This window comes from Vanessa tameamea, chromosome 24, assembly GCF_037043105.1.
Source record: "Vanessa tameamea isolate UH-Manoa-2023 chromosome 24, ilVanTame1 primary haplotype, whole genome shotgun sequence".
In the NCBI taxonomy this organism is placed as follows: Eukaryota; Metazoa; Arthropoda; class Insecta; order Lepidoptera; family Nymphalidae; genus Vanessa; species Vanessa tameamea.
The window spans coordinates 3572450-3578959 of record NC_087332.1 but is presented as its reverse complement, the minus strand read 5'-3'; the positions used below and the strand labels follow the sequence as shown (position 1 = coordinate 3578959).

The 6510-nt window shown below is 28.8% G+C and overlaps 1 non-coding gene across 1 annotated transcript; it reads right to left on the bottom strand.

The window, feature by feature from the left end:
• Nucleotides 1-2963: 2963 nt before the first annotated feature.
• Trnae-cuc (transfer RNA glutamic acid (anticodon CUC)) lies at nt 2964-3035 on the bottom strand. The gene has a single exon. It is a non-coding gene; the product is annotated as a tRNA-Glu (tRNA).
• Nucleotides 3036-6510: the final 3475 nt, after the last annotated feature.

The window sequence follows — 6510 nt, the reverse complement described above, 5'->3', positions numbered from 1 at the left end:
AAATCCTTTTTTTTCCTATTTTTTATATTATTTGATGATTATTTAATTTAATTTAAATTTAAGTATTAATGTTACATCATTTCAGTTTATTTTAATTTATATATTTACTGTAATTTATTAATTTATGATTATTATATAAAAGAGCACCATACTGTATTAATATGTAATTATTACGAGCATGCCGTGTATAATCGTACATGCTTAGGAATGTAATCTAGCTCAAAAATGTGTAAATCCGAAATTTGAATGTATGTTCTGATTTTAATATGTTTGTGTACCTATGAATAAATAAATAAATACATGATTATTTCTGCGGAACCTCCATAAACATCTATATAATAAATAACACTAATAATGCAATGAAGTATTTGTTAAAGCTGAAGTAATCATTACGCTCGGTAGTTGCCAATTATCTACCAGTATACCTTGAATTCTCCGCACTTCAAAAACATAAAAGTTAGTGGATCATTATATATTGGAAGTATGTAATAAGGAGAAAAGCAATACATTCACTATGGTCTAAATTGAATTATCATTTCAACTTGACGCGTTTGTGCAGAATGTAGATATTAGTCTCAGGTTATAAAACACTTTAATAAAAGAAATGTTATGATTATAATAGAATATAAGTATACCCTTTATTAGTAAAAGAAAATCACTGATAGAAACCCAGTGATTTTTTTGAGTTGGTTCATTAGTTCCGGTAATTACCTTACGTACAAAGAAATGTTACACCTTTAATTATATTAATTCTCGCACGACGGAGAATTTGTATTCGTTTTCGATTTAGTATTCGCTTTTGTTGCTTCACTATATTGTTAGATACGCTTCAACTGCCTTTAGAGAGCCGAGATATTAGTGATTAAAGAGCAACATCAAGTCATAAGGATTATATACAAACAAGTACATGTACATTATATAATATGAAATAATTAATTAAAATACTTACATAATTTTGTAACAAGGCTGATTTAAACTAAATGAGAAGGTATTTATAACTTTTTCGTGGTTACGCTTTGTGCAGGTACGGTACGATGAGTTCTGCCACTAATAACATACTCTACCGCCAAACAGCAATAATAAGTATTGTTGTGTTCCGGTTAAAAGGCTAAGTGAGCAAATGGCACGCATTGGCAATGTGAGGAATGGATGCAAAGGAATAGTTAATATTTGTATATAATAGGCTGTGCCAATAGGCGGTGGTAAACCACTTATCGTTACGTGACCAATAGCCATGTAAAATATATGTACTGTAGTGTACACAGACCTATAATAACATATTCATTCGTATTAGATTTATATTTTATATAAATATATATTATCTGTGTATTTATGCATCTGTCATCTCGAGTGACAGGCATTGCGAAAGCGCGGGAAAAGAGGATATTATATAAAAATGGGCGCGCGGTGAAGACGGTGTGTGTTCACAGCGAGCTGATATTTAAATATAATATTTATTTTATCTAATTGGTGGTAAATCGACTTTACATGTGAACATTAGATATACTATGCAAGACTATGAAAAAAGTGCTAATATGAAAATACTATGAAAAAAGTGCGATTCAGAATAAGACTAACGACACAAAATAGGTTGATTTCATAAATGTCTAACCGCCATCTTTGTTTTCATGGTAATTAACATAAGCTATTTCATGGTAATTAGCATAGCATTTGCTAAAAGCTTATTTTTATTTCAAAATTCAATAATTACAATTGCAACTAAATCAAAAACAACCCTTGCCATTTTAATGAAACCAAATTAAAAAAAAAAAGATATTAAAACGTCATTCGTTTTTCATCAATATTCATGTCGTGTTAATTGTGTTTCGAAGTTAACCTTCCAATGTTAATTGTACGACTAATGATAGGAACAAGGGTATAAGTACCAAAGCGGTAACATTAACACGTGCAAAATCTTGCACGTCTGTAACAACCTCGATGGTTAAGGAAGAGGAAAATTCTATTAAAAAATTAACACAATATTATCGTAATACTTTTATAAATGTAATACTTCATAAAACAATATACAAACAAACACCTGAATTTGTGGAGACTGTAACGAAACATTTTCTGATGTATCATAATTCATCTCTAGACATTTTCACGCCCAAATAGTACAAGTTAAAAAATACATTCGAGCAATTATATACTTTATCGTTAAGAATATTATGATAAATTTAGCCTAACTAGTACTTACTTTAGTGCTGTATACTTACGATGTCTGTGTGCACTTTGCATTATATTATAGTCTATCTTTATTTTTGTATAGTTATTTATTTATTGACTCTGATTAGTTATGCGTGGACAGTCAAATTTAAAATATTTTATTCAATATAGAAGCGTTAAACTTGCTTGTTGATTAAAATATGCCATATAAATAAATTACATACTCGAATCCAATGAAAATAAAAAAAAAACTTTATCGTAGGTGTTATCACGTGTATCACCAAATCACTCTGGAACAGCGTCATTAAAAAAGGTTCAATGCACCAGCGAGAGGGTGCATTTCCCTTTGGAATATTTACGGACTTGATTTTTAATTTACATAAAGTTTACCCTTTTTTTAATTCATATTTTTTATTAATTAAACGTTAATATCAGGTTTATTTTAAATAAAAAAATAATTTTTAGAGTTTTCTAAGTTTTAAATATAAATATTATATAAATAACTTACTATTGTCTGTTCAGATACCTATTATTGGACAATCAGAGTTCAGATTATAAGGAATAGTTTAGCATTTTAATGTGTAGTTTATTTTATATCAAGACACACAATATATTATTAAGCATATTGAGATAAATAAGTAAAAGTTCAATTGAAGGTAAGACGTTAGTTAGTTGTGAGACAATATTGTTAATAACTTTAGACCATAAAAAAGTGACAGTGAAAGACCAGTTTTTAAAGTAAAACAAATAAAAAAAAGAATAAATCGTTTTAAAATATATTTGCAACAAAATAAATATTCCGATACCGGGAATCGAACCCGAGCCTCCTGGGTGAGAGCCAGGTATCCTAGCCACTAGACCATATCGGATGATACTAAATTTACGAAAAAATGGTTCAAATAAGTAATTAAAACATTTTTTTTTCAAATGATAAAATATCCAGTTACATGAGAAATAACAAATTACACTGTATTGTACTAATAATAAATATCATAGTGCACTATAAATTTATGTTGAAGACTTAATCAAAATAAGCTATATTATCCTCATAGAGTATATCAAAAAAATATGCTGGTCACATTAGATTAAATTATATGAGTTCGTATCATATTTTTAATAATATAACACATAAATAAAAATAAATATTATTTGAAATTTATAAAGTGACATCTACAGATTTTAATAATAACTACTAGCAATATAGCAAATAATTTATAATCTGTTCCTCTTGATTCAAGTCGAAATAATTTTAAGATTTGTCACGAGATGGCGCTGATCACAAAAAGATGAATTCTTATTTAAAAAAAAAAATGTTATTCTAATTACATTTTCTTCATATTTATCGGGTTGAAGTTTTAAAATAAACCCTATATAGAAAACTATCAAACTGTTTTTGTAAGAGCAATAGCTGTAGTATCTAATTTGTATATGTATTGAAAGACAAAGACAAATTAGGTTAGGTATAGTCTAACCGAATTTGTCATGTCATGTTAGTATTCGACATTCGTTTATTTAATATTTATAGAATAAAATATGATTAAGTTATTATTGTTTTTTATAATGATCGAACTACACCAGGCAAAGGTCTAACTGTATGTACAAAATATTCTAAAAGCCGTAGGTGCACTTATGTTTTTGTAGCTGCAGTATCTAAACTTTTTCGAAACAAGACGTTTTTGAAGTTATTTCATGATAAAGACAATGAATTTTTAGTGTCTTGGTTCTGAAAATTAGTTTTTTTTATAATAGCGTATAAATTCGTAAAACGGTTCTTCTTCCGACCTGGTGTTACCCTATCCAGATCATTATAATCCAGTATTTTTTTACGAAAAATGATTATTCCAGTACGTGTTAAAGATTTTTTTTAATTTTATATAGATATATTTTTCTCAAATATCAATTGTAAACTATTTAATAAAACAACAAAATATTTCTGACTTATTCATTATTATATATTGCGTGATTCATTATAATAGTATATATTGAAATAAATAATAACATAATAATAACTAATAAGTACTTTATATTTCTATTTTATTTATATTTTTAATTTGACAGAGACTAACTTTTGAACTGACAAATTTAATATCGAAGATCAATATTTTAAATAACATATATTGGGTACTTATAAATATAAAAGTTAAGTTTACACAAATATAACATCTATCTTAATTACAATAAATAAATAACTGCCTTTTAATAATTTAAATTTTATTCTAATGACACTGCACACACAAAACCTTCCACTCCTATTATAAGAATATAAATGATTTAAAGTCCGGAGCAACAATATTCTCTAACACATAAAACTTCATCAAATAATATAGTCATTCCCACGGATTCTCGTCTACAGTGTCGTTGACGTTATCTTTCATTTTATGAAACTTTTTCCTTATCATTCTAGTCTCGATTGGACCTTCAATGATTTCTCCTTTATTAAAATCATCAACAACAATCGGTTTAACTTCAACTTCATTATTCTTCACAAAGTTACTTAATTCTTTGGGTGATTTAATTTTCGGTGCATTTCTTGTTGGATGGTATATATATTTGACACCATTAATTACTTTATATTTGGGATGATTGAATTGCTTCTTAGTTTCAACACCTAATACCCTTCTTGCCCAATACAAGTAGGCGTTTTGAAGAACGTCAATGATACCTCTCTTCTTTCTCGACTTAGGTTTCAGTTGATCCAATTTTAAAACTTCGTCGTTTAAGTTCTTCAGTAACGACATAGGTTTTTTATCGTTTACCTTGTTATTGTATCTGATTATGGGTTTTGCGTACGATACTATGGGCATTTCTCCGTTGTTGTAGTCGATTAGTTTTGTTTCTTCAATTATCGATCTACTTTGCCATTGTCCGTTTGCGTCGTATCCGCCTCCACCGCCACCGTAGTCTGATCCACCTATATGGTTAAATTGTTTTGTTATATTTGCATTTTCTGGTAAGTATTGTTGGTTATACGGGTATAATACCTGCTGGCATCCAGGCTCCGCCACCACCGCCGCCTGCAGCCCATCCCTGAGTGAAATTTTAATATTTATTATCTTCATGACATATGTATTTAAATATATCTCGTATATATTTAGGCAGTTAATTAGCTAATTAACTAACATTTACTTATTTAGCAAAGTTACTGTCATATATTTGATTAAAATTATAAGTGTACCCGGAGTAAGAAATGATATTCGTTCAAAGGTCGTCCTTTCAGAGTAGCACTTTAATGCCTAACAAAATAAGTAAGAAGATTTTAGAAAAAATAAATCTTTGTGGTTATTTTATATACAACCTATAAAAAAAATTGACATTAAAGGCGCGTAAATTTTGACAATCATAGATATTCCAACGTATCCTGGGTGTATAATAAAATGTATATCTGTAAAACTTAGCTGAAACACAATAGTATTATGTTCTTTGTTTATATATGAAACGTACCCCATCACCACCACCGCCTCCGCCGCCTCCTCCTCCTTTCTTTTCCAATATCTTCATTAAGAGCATCATCTGGATAAAGAGAGATAAAATGTATTATGTCTTATTAATAGGCAATATTAAACATACCTAAGCTTTGAACTCACCTTCGATATCATGAATGACATCATACTGAACATCATTCCTTTGAAGGACATCATACCCATCATTCCCATCATTGCTGGTACCATCTGTAACACATTTAATTTTTTAAACTCTAAATCTTATTTTTACGATGATAGAGTTGTCTTTTCAGTGATCTACTAAATTGTGATCTAACTACTGATACACAGAAAGTTTCAGATCCTTATGTCGAAGAATATCGATGTTTAAAAAGATATGTTACTCAAATTAGTATGTTTTCCTTGTTTTTAAACTAAGTCACCTTTCGTGTTACGAGACATTTCTACACGGGTCTTGTTTAGTAGGTAGTATTGTTAAACTCTAAACTAACAGAACAAGATCGTAAATTATTTGGAAGAAATATGCGACATTGCCTGTAATCATTATATCATTTAAAGGATACATGTATCAAATTAGCGAATCACTGTAGAATTCTATTATTAATAAAATTTAAATTGTGCGGAAGACAGAATCTTCTAAATAACCATATTAAAACTTTTGAATTTATGTTGTAATTGATTATTATTTATGGTCCTCATTACAGTGTTAATATAATTAGTTATTTACTATCATTAGTTTCATCTTCATACACATCATTGCCATCATCATCATTTTCTTTTTACCACCATCCCCTCCACCACTTTGTCCACCGCCACCTCCACCTTTACGTCTCTTTCTTCCGACAAATTCTTCAACTGTAACATTCAATATTTTATCATCTATTGCTGTATTTTCATTATGTGT